The 15,661-nt window shown below is 38.6% G+C and overlaps 1 protein-coding gene across 2 annotated transcripts in view; it reads right to left on the reverse strand.

The window, feature by feature from the left end:
* The window catches only part of LOC146004330 (uncharacterized), an 84,589-nt gene extending 69,185 nt beyond the window's left edge, over positions 1-15,404 (reverse strand). The window contains exon 1 of one of the 2 annotated variants that reach the window (XM_083143100.1): positions 15,376-15,404. The gene's annotated coding sequence lies outside the window, so the exon portion shown is untranslated. Of the gene's footprint in view, positions 1-15,308 lie in introns of both variants that reach the window. The other variant, XM_083143099.1, reaches the window with a different exon arrangement.
* Positions 15,405-15,661: the final 257 nt, after the last annotated feature.

Here is a 15,661-nt window from a genome sequence, read left to right on the forward strand (position 1 = left end):
TGCATGCTCTGTCTTATCCAAGAGCAAGGTGTTATTAACCAGAAAATGAAGCTTATAATACTCAAAATAATTAATGTGGTACAAGTCACAGTTTTTTTTTTTCAGAACATTTTTTTTCAAATCATGCTAGAAATAGACTTTTAACACAAATAATACAAACATACATCCAAGAAACAAAAAAAAACAAAAGGGTCTGAAATATTTAGATAAAACATTTATTGAACAAAGCTTATAATTTTGAAATGTGGTAGCACTTTAGATATCAGTCACTTCTATATGTGGGCAAGCCACATAAGTTTACCTGTGATGATCAACTTTTACAATACATTTTTCCATGTATATTACATTACAAAGGAGAATTATGTAGGTAGGTAGGTACTAAAGTAAATACGAGCACTTTCATATTTTGACAATTTTTGACATTTTCAAACCTTTTTAGACTACAATTCCGAACTTTGTACATAAAATTTTCAGGAGCATTGTGACATTACTTGTAACCGGTGTTACCGCAGGTAACAGCAAAATCTAAAGAAATTAAAAAGTTATTTTTCTCAATAAAATAACAACATTGTTAAATAAGTTAACCGACAGCGTTGCAGTTGAGTGTATATTGCACAGGACATTTTTCCTGCAGCCGACAAAAGCAAAGAGACAGGCCGTTTCCCTACTCTCAAGAGGCAACAAGAGGAAAGGGCACCCGCCAATGCAAGGGAACACCGGGGAAAGACTTGGAGGCAAGTGTGCTAGGGGGTTATTCAAATGCCTGTTTAGGGGCCCTGTTGCCGCTGCGGCCTACAGGATCAGCAAGTGTTGTCACATTGGATTTCCAGAAAAGAGCTAAATCCCACCTAAAACGGGGATACTATTTCTCTGAAGCAACAAGAGCTAGACTGCAAAGCCAAAGCTGGATTTAACTACAACTGAGACCGTTTAGTAATAGACGAAAAAATAAGTTCTTGATGCGATTCGTGATTTGGACAAACCTTGCTCCAAAAAACTAAGTTGGCAACAGCAGTACGTACATTTGGTCTTCCTCCCACCGCTGGAGGAGGGGAATTCTGTCCTCTGCTCAATGCAGAAACGTCAAACTGACCCGAATGTGTGGTTCTTCTTCCCCTTTCTACCTCTTTGCAAAGAAACAAGAGATGGTTGACAAGGCTCGACTCACTGGATTTTCGCGGTAACTCTCTCATGAGTGGTAGTTCTTTCTAGGAGTGATTGTGGCTAAATAGATCATTGAGCGGATTGAAAAAAAAAATTACATCACGCCACTGTATGTGAGTGAAATTGAACAATGTGTTTCAAGATGGTGAATGAAAAACTGATTTTCCTCATGTTGAAGGCATGCTATATACCATGCTTTCTTTTCCCCCAAAACTGTCTACAATACATTTTAAGAGTATAAGGAACTAAAATTTCAGTCATGGTGGATAATTCGTCGATCCACAAATTTGCAGTAAAGCTTTTAAAATTATATTTCATAGATTAGGAGAGGAGTGGTGCTAAAATCGCAAACATACATTTTGCCATAAATGTCAAGCTTTGAGTTGCAATTTTTTGAGTTAGAAGATAACTTAGAGGATTGATGTCATATTGTACTTGAGAAAAATTTGTCATCATGTGTAAAGGTAGTAGACGACAGACTGATTTAACATGCCTTGCGAGAGCTTTAAGTTATGCAAATATTTGAGGTTGGATTTTCGTAGATTAAGAAAACCAAGTCTCAGCTACATCACTTGAGCTTGAAGTTTTTAATAAAAACTCTGTAATATAGTGTGTGGTTTAGGAAGGGTGGGGGAAAGTCACCAATTTTGAGACCACGGTATCTATATCAAATTTAGAGTTCTTAAGCTGAAATTCATGTCGCAAATAGATACAGCGACGGAATGATTTTATTTTGCATTTGTTGAAAGCATTTCAAGATGGCGGTTCAAAAATTGATTTTTTATATTCTGAGGTAGCTCCAAATTCTGATGCCACTTTCAAATATCTGCCTAAACTAAATTTTTGGACATAAAGAATGGAGACTTAAATATTTTTTAAGCTTCTTGACAAAAAATTTCTTTACCAATATACTGCATATGTATGTTGGGATCCAAATGGGAACACTAATGGTTTGTCCATGGGAACTGTTAGTTTCGTAGCAACCAGATATTTTGGAGGATTGATATGGTATTTCAATTGGATGAAATCAGTCAAGACAATAAAATATGTCAGCCTTATCATTTTGGCATAGTTAATACATGGAGAAGATATATAAACTTGAAACATCCACAAAAATAATAAGAAAACACAACTGTGATCAAACTGTATTGAAGCAGATTTAAAAGTGTGTGTGTGTAGCTGCCGTATGTTGTATAGTAGGTAAAGGTATAGTTCCCCGTGCATATAGCCCCGCACCATGAAGGCACATTCAGGGGATATTGGGGCAGGGCACGACATATTCCTGATCTCGGCGATTTTTTAAAGGTGATGTGATCACAACCAAACTCTGGCTACCTTTAACCCCAGGACCCATTGATTTCACTGATAAACAATGAAATACTCCTTTAAATAAAACTAAGTGATCTTTATGTATTCAGATGTGCTGATAACGAATATCGCATCCGTTTTCCTGTATCACCTAAATTTTTTGCAGAACACCCACATTTTATAGTTTTATGGTTTCAGGTCTCCGCACACTGCTCCGCATCCGGCTTAACGTTTGGTTCCTAGCAAATGGATAAGAACTTTTCAGCGACCTTGTGTGTTTATGACTGGCACTTAATATTTAATGGAGGAAACATCTGGCAGTAGAGAAATTTCCTGTTTCTCTGTTAAAATTTGTTCTTTTGTGAGTTAGTCGAGTCTTAACTTCCTTTCCGATAACTTCGCGAGTAGCCGTATTTTATGTTTGTGTATGTTCGTGAAATTGTGAATGTAATATTGTGTATAGTGAAGTTAAGTGTAAGTTATATTTTAACACAACGATAAGAGCATTCATAATTATTTTTTTTAAAGAAATATATTATAACTCAATTAATGAGTTCGCCATGTCACGCAAGTGTGTGAATAACCCAAACTTGTTTTGTTATGTTTGCAGGGAATTTACTCCGAAGTCACAGAGAAATACTATCACTCCTAAAGTAAAAAAGCATAAGAGTTGTATTTTGAAAGTAAAGTAGAGGAGGGAAAAAGCTGGGCACCAGGTAAAATTCGTTGTAATTGTTCGCGAACTTTACGTGGTTGGCTTAATGGCACTCACATAATATGAACAGAACAGAAAGATCATACTACGGATTGTTACTTCTGTTTAACAAACATAGTGGGATATAGTTCTAAAACATTCTAGATTTTATCCTGATGTCCCTTCAGCCAAGAAACCTATGAGTCATGATTTTATACCAATTCCTAAGCCTCCTCAAGAATAGACAGTGGATGAAACAGAACCAAGCAATGCTCTTCTCCAGATGACGAACCTGGACCTTCATATTCAAACACCGATCCATATTTTCCTGATCCAAATATACCTCACTTTATTTCCCAATCCGAACTAAATGATCTAGTCAGAGACCTCAACCTTTCTAAAGTTCAAGCGGAATTATTAGGTTCTCGTCTCCGAGGGTGGAATTTATTACAAGATGGTGTTAAGGTGTCATATCGGAAACGCCAACAATCACTGACACATTTTTTTTCCTGTTAGTAATGAGTTAACTTACTGCGATGATGTAGAAGGCCTTCTGCAAGAACTTGGAAGGAGTCACAACTCAAACGAGTGGAGACTATATTTAGATTCATCTAACAATAGTTTAAAAGTAGTATTGTTGCATAATGGGAATATATACCCATCAGTATGCCTTGCCTATTCTTCCACCGTGAAGGAAACATATGAAAATATGGATACAATATTAAAATTGATAATTTATGAAAAATATGGTTGGCAGATATGCGGAGACCTCAAAATAATTGGTATACTGTTGGGCCTGCAATCTGGGTTTACAAAATTTTGTAGCTTTCTTTGCAAATGGGGCAGCTGGGCAGAAGATTAACATTACAACATTTTGGATTGACCCATACGAAAAAACTTAATTCCTGGAGAGAAAAGTGTTAGGAATCACCCTCTACTTGAGCAAGACAAGATTTTGTTACCACCGTTGCATATAAAGTTAAGGCTCATGAAAAATGTTGTTAAGGCTTTGGATAAACACGGTGAGGGTTTTGGGTATTTGAGAAAAACATTTCCTAAACTCAGTGATAGTAAGTTAAAAGAAGGCATATTTATTGGGCCGCAAATCCGTGAGATCATTCATGATGACAACTTTGTGGAATTGCTAACAGAAAAAGAGAAATGCGCATGGTTAGCTTTCAGACAAGTATGCTGTAATTTTCTTGAAAATATGAAAGCTGGCAACTACAAGGAACTTGTTATGAACTTGTTGAAGTGTTATCAGCACATGGGGTGCAATATGTCCTTGAAAATTCACTTTTTACATTCGCATTTGGACTTTTCCCCCCCTAACTTGGGCGTGGTTAGTGACGAATGCGGCGAGAGATTTCACCAGGATATTTTTGTCATGGAGAAACGATATGCAGGAAAATCAGTACAGAACATGTTAGCAGACTACTGTTGGAACCTCAAGGAAGAGGTTTCTGGTGGCAGTTACAAACGGCAGAGTTCAAGAAAGAAATTTTGAAAATGCGAGTAAAAATGTGTTTTTTTTTCCTTTTTTTGCATTAAATTTCTTCATTGAACAGTCAAAATCGGTCCTATATACATTTTTTAATTTTTTTATATTTCATAGTTATTCACTTCAATATTTAAATCTTATTTCATGAGCAAACAAACAAAAATAATTTCAAATTTCGATGTATTATTACAAAGGGAATTAAATTTTTATTAAAAAAAAAATGAAAATCCAGGGAAAACGATAGGTGATACAGCATTTCTACTTTCAGATTTGGGTTCAGCGGGGTCGAATTATAAATAATCACCTATTTTCGTTCAAAGGAGCAAAAAAAAGTTTGAATTTGTTCATCAGTGTTTTAGGCTGGGTGAGTTCCAGAGCTGCTTTGTGCAAGGCAAGACTGGAAAAAGTCCAACCTTAGATCACCCACCCCAAGATTCGAACCCAGGTTGTCTGCATGACAGTCAGCCAGCCTGTCTACTTTTTTTTACATTTGTAATAAAAGTAATACGCCTAAGCAGTAGCATCCCCCTTCTCTCTAATTTCTCAATTTTCACACACATGAATTTTCTCTATATTATCAATTGATTGATTTGCTTTTATTTTACTTCGCTTCTTGTGGCACTTTTGTGAAGTGAACACTTATAAACATCCATGCCTAGACCAGGATTCGAACCTGGGACCCCTGCCGTCTTAGCGCAATCTGCCAACCACTCCGCCATGGGAACCAGCTCTCTGTATTATCATTGGAACAAACATCCACGTCAAAACCAGGATTCGAACCCGGGAACCCTGGCATTGCAGCATGCTGTACTAACAACTCCCCAATGGAGGTTTACTAAACCATCAAAGTTATCAAGTATTAGTATAGTATTGCAATGTGCAACCCTGGGAACTGATCATAGATATATTAACTATAACACCATCTAGCAAGAGTAGAATCAAACAGTTGGTCAAATAGCACTGTGGCTGTGAGGTCATGCTTCAGGCTCTGGCTATGGAACATGTGAAGGTTTGAGTCTCATTGGGGAAATGTAACAAATGTAAATCCTACAACGATGACTGGGGGTTCATCGTGCTGACCACACGTCACCCTGTAAGAGTAGGATCAGGTGGGAGTGTGGCCAGCAGTCGGTAGGTAGGCCTGGGTCCTCAATGGTCTGTTGCGGAACGGTTTATGTATGATTTCAGTTTAATCATTTCAAGCTGTAAGACCTTGATTGTCTATTCTTAACTATGTTAACAGGAAATATTAAATAGTTTCTGATTCAGTGAACTAAAAAAAAATACAAACTGAATTTTCCAATATAACACTGTCAGGGAAAATTTAATTTAATTTTTAAAATATATATACAAACATAACCTGAAAAAACCCAATGATATGGGCAAAATGCCAACCCTGTTATTAACACACCCCACTCACTCATCACTTGTCAGTTTGGCTCCAGGCCTAGCAAAAACAAGTTTTACCTTTGGACCTGATCCTATCCACCCAGTGTGACCTATAAATTTTATATCCCTGATCTTTTTAACCAGCTGCAAGCTGTCTTGTTTGCCATTTTAAAATGGATCCTGCAGAAGATGAGAGGATTTTGACGCTGTGGGAGAGTGTAGGAAAGAATGAACATAATTGATGATATTCAATGTTGGGAAATGGCTTACAACTTATCCAGGGAAGAAAAGTGAGAATATGCAGCATCCTAAAACAATGCAACATAGGGGAACAAGGAGAGGGGAGGGGAGGGTGAACAACCTATACAGTCAAACAAGATAGGCTACATCAAATGGTCATTGCACCCACTGTGACTGGCGTAAACACAGAAATGCAATGGCACATATCAATCATACATCATACATATATGACAGGAAAGGATGCCACGCTGGAATCGATACCTGGTGGAGACATGTAATGGTTCGGATACAGTGAACATAAGAAATTAAAAAAATAACTAAAGTCTTGGGTGTGTTGTATGACAGGGAAAAAGTCAATTAGTGCATACACAGACAATAAAATTATATGCTTTACCCTTAATATTATTTTGTTCCCAGTAAGGGCCTTGCTCCCATATTGTGTGATGAACTTGATTAAAAGTTTGCATGTTCTAAATGAGGAGGGGAGCACATTATGTAGCATTTGTTTGTTTGTCAATTTCATCAACATCTGTCGTACACCTCTTTTGCAATTATTGATATTGCATGATAGTCGGAATACAATAGAGACTTTTTAGAATGAACATTTGAATTTCAGTCCACGTTTGTTGGAAATTCTTTGTTTTGGTCAGTTTGTAAGTACTGTAAATACATCTTACAACATTGCAAGTATCATTATTCTTTTGTACTTTGCTTAGGTAAGACTCTCGATTGACGTTAGTGGCAGCCCTGCCACGCGTCCATGGAAGTTATGTCAGAGCGATCATTTGCAGTGTTGGGTTGCTTAAATACACATTAGATTTTAAGAACTTAAGAACGCAAAAACTAAGCACTTTGGAGGTAATGTTTATGAGGAAAAGTTACATGTTTTTCTGATATCTACCAGTATCCAAGTGTTGTTGAAGTGGTTTTGCAACACCACTTTCTACCAATACCGATACCAATACATATATACAGCATGCTTCAAAATGGTTTGAATGATAAGAAACCGTTCCATGAGCGATAAAACTTTATCAACAATTAAAGTTCTATGAAAATACTTTCAACTATATCCTCGAGTTTTGTTTGCAACTGTCGTAGTAGTTCCAAATTTCTCCACTAGGTGGCAGAGTGATAAGTTCCAAAATGGCTGCCTGTGGTGCAGAGAAAGCTTTTTGCGTCCTACAGTTTCACGTTTGTCGGTCTGTTGTTAGTGTTCAGCGTGAGTTTCATACAAAATTTCGTAAAGAACAACCATCCAAGATCTGATCTGATCTGAAGTTAAAATTGTGGGTGCGTCAGCACTTAGGCCATTTTGCACCCATCAGATTATACGGGGTCCAGCCCCTTATCTTTACAAAGAACAACTCTAACGTTGCATAAGTAAAATCTTAAAAGGTTCTGACTTTCGTTAAAAGCTGAGGCTGTAAAGGGGCACTCAGCACACATAAGGACAAAAGAACAGGACAATACAAACAAAATTATACTGGTCATGGGGCCAGTCGCCAGAGCCTCGTTAGTCTTCGGTCCAGGGTGTACTAATGTGGAAGTGAGGTTGACATTTGGGTGTACTACGTGGAAGATCACCCCTTACACCCCCCCCCCCCCACCATCCAAGAACTCCATACGTAAGTGGTATGATAAATTCAAGACAACGGGTGCATTTCCAAAGGAAAATCGTCCGGTAGACCGTCCACGTCTGAGGCAGATGTCGAGAGTGTTCGAGCTAGTTTTCAACGTAGCCCCCCAAAAGTCTACAACGAAAGTGAGTCAAGAGCTAACAATGCCTCGAGCAACTGTTTGGCATGTAGTGCATAGGCGTTTAAAGATGTATCCCTATCGAGTGCAGTTGTTACAACATTTAACACATAATGATCACACGTCCCGCAAAAATTATTGTGAGTCATTTCTAGTTATGCAGTGGTGATGATGATTTTATTGACAAACTTTGTTTCAGTGATGAGGCTACGTTCCATGTGACAGGAAGAGTGAACAAGAAAAATGTTCACATCTGGGGGACTGAGAATCCGCATCAAATCGTTGAAGTTGTGCGTGATTCACCGAAGACTAATGTGTTTTGCGCCATTTCATCAACCAAAGTGTACGGTCCGTACTTCTTTCACGAAGAAACTGTGACTTGACAAACATTTCTACACATGCTTACTACATGGCTTATGCCGCAGCTTGAACGTGCCAGTGCAAACTTCATCTATCAACTGGATGGAGCCCCATGCCACTTTCATCGCCATGTTCGAAATTACCTTAATAACAGACTGCCAGACCGCTGGATTGGGCGATCTACTCAAAATGATCAACAGTTACTACGTTGGCCACCAAGATGCCCGGATATAACCCCCCTGTGATTTTTTTCTCTGGGGACATCTAAAAGACATTGTGTACAAACCTCCTCTACCCGCAGATGTCAATGAACTGAAAGAGCGCATTACTGCTGCAGTGCAAACTGTTGATGCAGACATGTTGAAACGGGTCTGGGCGGAATTGGATTACCGAATTGATGTATGCAGGGTAACAAAGGGGGCTCACTTAGAACATTTGTGAGATACTGTGTTCAAAATTTTATAAAAAAAAAACTTGGACAGTTTTAGGAATTACATGTAAAATTTAAAGCAATTTGGAAGAAAAATATAAAAAATATAAGAAGTTGAAATCGTTCACATCATTTTGAAGCAGCCTGTATATATACCGCGTGAGGCACCTAAAAGTACCACCTGAAATAGCGAAGAAACCAGAAACAGTAGCGATGTGAGGTTTGCAGGAAACAATAATATCAAATGGGGCTTGTAAATCGGAGGTATGGGGTGGGTCAAAAAATATCGAAAAATGGGGCATCTGGAGCAAAGTCGTATTTTTTAAAATGGAACGATATACAATAACATGCATAATATAAAAGAGCACACGCAGAGAAACACACCGCCGTTGATCTCATGCATCTACTGCACATAGGAACGAAGATATGGCCATGTGAAAATATGTAAACAAACTAACAAGTGGCCCACTTGACCGTCAGTACAACGGCATGTAAGACTTCTCAAGTGCCTGACAGAACTGCCTTTAAGCAGAGCAAGTTTTGATAGTAGGTCCACGAGATCGTGTTAGTTCATAGCAAGCAGTCGTAGTGGTAAGAGCGAAGATTATGGTGTTCACAAACATAGAAAAAGCGGACATGATCCTGATTTATGGGGAATGCCGAAAGAATGCCTCAGAAGCCTACCGTGTGTACGCAGAGAGATATCAGGACAGACGACAGCCATCTCGACGTCTGTTTGGTAAGTTATTTATTAAAGTAAGAGACACTGGAAGTGTAACACCACGAGCACGTGTGCGGAACAAGCCAACTACAGGTGAGGCAGGTGCAACAAATGTTCTCGCCGCTGTTGCTGTGAATCCGCACGTTAGCTCCCGTGAAATTGCCAGGGATGCTGGGATGAGTCAGCGAAGTGTATTGCGCATTCTGCACACACACAAGTTTCACCCATATCATATCTCCCTCCATCAGGAACTTCACGGGAATGATTTTGTGGACCATGTTCGGTTTTGCACATGGTTGTTATGACACGACACACCAGATTTGTCACGTATCCTCTTCACTGACGAGGCAAATTTTACCAATCATGGAAATGTCAACCTAAGGAACATGCACTATTGGTCGGTGACAAATCCACATTGGCTTCGCCAAGTGGAACGCCAGCGCCCATGGAGTGTGAACGTGTGGTATATTTGATTTGATTTTGATTTTAAAATTTTGGGTGCATCAGCACTAAGGCTATTTTGCACCCGTCACCCTATACGGGGTCCAGCCCCTTACAGTTTCACTTAACAACTCTAACGTTGCTTAATTAAAATCATAAAATATTAAAATGTTCTGACTTTCGTTAAAAGCCGAGGCTGCAAAGAACACTCAGCACAAAGAAGGACAAAACACAGGACAACACAAACAAAATTATACTGGCCATGGGGCCAGTCGCCAGAGCCTCGTTAGTCTTCAGTCCAGGGTGTACTAATGTGGAAGTGAGGTTGACATTTGGGTGTACTAAGTGGAAGGTCACCCCTTACACCCCGTGTGGTGTGGTATAGTGGGTGAATATCTCATAGGCCCTTTTTTTTGTACAAGGGACACTGAATGCTGACCGATACATACAGTTTTTACAACATGAACTGCCTGTACTATTGGAGGACATACCACTTCAGACAAGGAGGGAAATGTGGTACCAACATGACGGGTGCCCAGCTCACAGTGCAAGACGCGCTACAGCATGTGTGGAAAATACATTTCCAAATCGTTGGATTGGACGTGGAGGGCCTGTCAAATGGCCGGCTCGTTCCCCAGATTTGACACCGTTAAACTTTTTCCTGTGGGGAAAGCTGAAGGACATTGTCTACCGGGATGTGCCAACAACTCCAGAGGATATGCAACACCGCATTACTGTGGCCTGTAGGGACATTCCCTACAAGATGCTACATTCTGTGCAACGATCTTTGCGTGGGCACCTCATTGCCTGTATCGCAGCTGACGGCCACCACTTTGAACACACACTTTGACAGGTTTTCGCTTCTTAAGCAGTGGTTCTTCGACATACTGTCATGGTCATCTTCATTATGCTGTAACACTGTCAAATACATGGTGCTGATGATGTCTACTGTATTTTTTCTTCCTTTAACACGTTCTGTGTTCATCTTGTCTAATGGCTTCCGACATCTCATACTTGTACATGCCGTGGTACTGACGGTCAAATGGGCCACTTGTTAGTTTGTTTACATATTTTCACATGGCCATATCTTCGTTCATATGTGCAGTAGATGCATGAGACCAAAGGCGTTGTGTTTCTCTGCGTGTGCTCTTTTATATTATGCATGTTATTGTAATATCGTTCCATTTAAAAAAATATGACTTTGCTCCAGATGCCCCATTTGTCGATATTTTTCGACCCACCCCATACCTCCGATTTACGAGCCCCATTTGATATTATTGTTTCCCGCAAACCTCACATCGCTACTGTTTCTGGTTTCTTCACTATTTCAGGTGGTACTTTTAGGTGCCTCACGCGATATATGATTGTGTACTTCCTTGTAGGTGTGTAACAATTTAATTGTCCAATCTCAGCCTGTGTGCTCACTGCACCAGCAATTATACATGGAATCTCTGGATTACAAGGTAACAATCTTGGCCACGATATTACCAAGGGAGGATTTTTATTTTTTAAAAGTACAAGCATTCATGTTCCTACCATAAGTTGACCAAATGTGGCATTTTAGCTGGGACAGAAACTTTTTTTTTGTCTATGTCCCAATTTTTTAAAATCTAAAGTGGGATACCTTTCTGTGACAATAACTTATTGGTTACAAAACACTTTCTCTACTATTACAGGTCTGCAATGTTGTAGTTATGTTGAATGATGATGTGTGGACTTTGGTCGTTTCATATTCTGGGTAAGAAGAAACTTAAATTATTATAATTTTAAAGGCCTGCCTGGTTGAGGTGAAATGCACAGCACAATATAATGCATGTTGTTTGCACAGTATTATAAATTAGTTTTCAAACATAAGTATTTATAATCTCATATTAAAATGATGCATTAGAGACCCTGGTGTTTTACTGTTCAGACACAAAAATATGTTCGCTAACCCTAGAAAGGTAGTGTACATAAATTTTACGTGGAAGTAAAGGTTAGTAGGCTCCCCTCCCTTCCAGGCCCTCCCCAAGACAGCAGTGCTTTCTCGTGTCAGTTGCCGACTGACCGGTATCGAGTGCAGGTGGACTCTGCATTCCTGTGTTGTATGTGGATATTTTTTTCTAGATTTCATACGCCATTTTGACGTGTCCCAATCATGAATCTGAAGTAAAAAATTGACGCTCTCGTGTGGAACTTTCAAAATAACATGTAGAAGGTTGTGATTTTACAATACGAAAAAAAAGGCATAATTTCGCTAATAACTCTAATACTCACTAATTATGGAGTCCTGATGACGTATTTGCAGTTAAAATTTGGTTGTCACGTGTAGAAATTGTAAATTAATGTGCAGAAGTTGTAAAATGACATTGTGATTTACCACGATGATTTTCGAAACATCAACAACAATTGGAAACCATATTTGCTCATATGAACAAGTGAGGTTCGAAATTCGTTACGTTATCTACAGCATTGCCACACTGTTGCATTGTTATTAGGATTGCATTCAGGGTGGAACAATGGCAGAAGAGAGAATTGTTAATGTAATACAGTTGTATAAGTGGAGTATGGAGGAAGAAAGGCATGGACTCATTAACAAACTAATGGATTTTGGAGTTGTGCCTAAAGAAGGGAATTATATGTGTCCACATATTAAATTTGAACAAGGATGATGCGTCAATAGATAAGTATTCATGGAAGTGTAAAGGGAAGGTTGTGTTAAAGAAGAAAAATTACTCTCTATCAATTAGAAAGGAAACATTCTTCTGTAAATCAAAATTATCATTGTTACAATTATGCATTTTTGTCAATCTGTGGGCATCCAATTGCACATTAAACGTTATTTGTGATCAGGCTGAAATTTCAGCTGTTGACTGGTCTTCATTTTGTTGGGAGTTTGTAGAGCACGCATTCTACGAAAATCGTGAGAAAATTGGAGGTGTCGGCAAAGTGGTAGAAATTGACGAGTCAAAGTTTGGCCATAGAAAGCACCATCGGGTTGAAGGGCAGTGGGTTTTCGGCGGAATTGAGAGAGGAATTGGATGGTGCTTTCTAGTAGAAGTCAAGAAGAGGGACGCTGACACCTTAGTGAATATAATTATGGACTGGATTCTACCGGGTACAACAATAATATCAGAGTGTAGGAAGGTGTATGATAACATGAATGACAAAGGTTTTGAACATTTCAAGGTAAACCACAGTGTGAGCTTCGTGGATGTGGAGACTGGGGCTCACACTAATACAATAGAATTGACCTGGAGGCATGCAAAAGTTAATTTCAATTCTTATGGCACGAAGAATGTTTTCTTCTAAGGATACTTGGCCAAATACATGTTTCTGAAGAGGTGCAGTCGATTAGGTTTGGACTGTACAGTTGACTTTTTCAAACTCGCCGGAATGATATATAACCCCCTGAAAAACTGCGAGCAGCCAGAGGAAAATGAGGGAAGTGAGAGTGACAACTCAGAAGGGGAAGAGTATGTGGAATGTGGACTAATTTAATTACAGGTTAGTTTGGCAACAGTGTAGGGAGCATTCAGTTGTTCAGTAATCTGTGAGTTGTTGGTGGGAGGAAGATGGCATCTTTGAAGGTAGGAAATGAAGTCATTTCAAAAGTTTTGCTTTGAAAAAAGCTATTTCATAGTCACTTTCAGTTGGGTACATATTAATAATAGTGGAGTATTCGTTCATATTTTGCATAGTCAATAATTTAGGACACTTAATGATGATTGTGTAGTTAAAATTTGTCACTCAAGTGCTACGAAACACATTTTTTAATGGTGCCCCACAACAAAAACCATTCCCGCATAGCCCCAAAAACCATTCATGGTAAGGTTACGTTAGGCAAACATAGTTAAAATTTAGAATATATATTTCGTTCTTAAAGTATTCAATACTTACATTTCTTAACGGTGCCCCACAACAAAAACCATTCCCGCATAGCCCCACAAACCATTCATGGTAAGCTAAGGTTAGGTTAGGCAAACATAGTTAAAATTTAGAATATATATTTCGTTCTTAAAATATTCAAAATGCAAAATCTTCCTATAAATAATGAGCAATCATGCATTGCCGGTTGCGAACACGGACCCCCTTTTTTTGCAAATTCATCACGTGAGCGCCAAATATTAACTTCAGATTCGTGATTAGGAGTCCTAAATTACTGAGTATGCGAAATATGAACGAAATTGGAGAAGGGTCCGGTATTGTAAAATTGCTTCATGGCTTTTTTCATACACGCAAGTCTGACGTATCACTACCTTTGATGGGTGTTTTTTTTTAATGTTTGAGTACAGTTTGCATTGTTTTCTGGGCCCAAGTTCCTTTTGTTTTATAGCGATTTCATCATTCTACGAATGCAATTTTTACATGGTTCGATTTCGATGTACATCTGTTAACACATACTGTGGAGTTTTAGTGATTACTGAAGGTTTTGTTCAATATATGGTTTCGTGGTTAGGTTAGGCAGGTTAGGTTTGGTCCCTTAGCATTAAAATAAAGTACCTATTTAGGTTCCGATTTACTTCTACATTTATTCCCACACTTCTACGATATTTACTGTTGCTTGTCGATGGAGAATATCTTGTCTATAAGAAGTGAGTAAGGTAATTTTCAAGTTTTTTTTTTCAACATAAATAACTTTTTTGGTAACACTTTACTATACCAGAGATGGATTTCTTCAAATTTACAGGAGAAAGTACTTACGCAAATCATTTTCTGTAGCATTGTTGATGTTCGGGAATGTAGTTTTGATCCATTTTAATGCGAATGCATGTGGTTTTCTACGAAAATCTATTTCCGACGCGTTATTGCTGAGGCCGCCATTTGCTTTCTGCAAAAGAGCACAATACGCACTATTGCTGCTGCTACAAGCCGATGTTGTCCGTGTATGCTAAATTTAACGAAAGGAGTGCTAATGGAACCTAACCTAACCTAGTAGGCATACATCATCCCTGTGATGGTTCGTGGGGCTATCGTGAATTTTCAGGCTAACGTCAATGGTTTTTGGGGCTACCCGTGGATGGTTTGTGGGAAATAAGGAACAACAGTAAGTACTCGTTAATGTATGAAATATACATTATTTTGGTTAGAAATTCATTATTTCACCTAAATAAATGTTCCGCAATGCAGAATAGTACGGTAGCAATGTAAAAAATTGTGAAATAAATCATTGATAGGTGTCTCTGGTATAGTAAAGTAGTACCATGATTTGTCCTTCCTTATAGTCTACACGTTAATCTGACGTGTCCCTACCTTCAACGTACATGCCGAGAACCATACCTTTCTAGCGTTAATAATACTCAATTCGGCACTGTGCATTTCTCACCTTGCGTTCCTGTTCTGTAAGAACATATATATATATTCTTCTTACGTTACTTAGGATAGCCAGTTACCTGCATCGGAATCCATGTTGTAAACACACAGTATGGCCAGGTCAAACTATTGCTAATTAACGTCATGAACAGCGACAAAGCTCTGGAAATCTCAAATTCTACACGTCATTTTCACTTTAAATGATTGTTTTTGCATTTTTGGTACAAAAACTAACAATTTCAGATAAGTTCCAGACATTTACAATGCAAAAATCGTGGAGAATTAACGACTTTTAAAAATGACCATTCGGTATTTTCGGATTGCTCAGGATCCCGTAAAGTTGGGATTGAGACGAGAATTTTTTTC

The sequence above is a fragment of the Lepisma saccharinum genome, chromosome 21 (assembly GCF_977018435.1).
Source record: "Lepisma saccharinum chromosome 21, izLepSacc3.1, whole genome shotgun sequence".
NCBI classification, from domain to species: Eukaryota; Metazoa; Arthropoda; class Insecta; order Zygentoma; family Lepismatidae; genus Lepisma; species Lepisma saccharinum.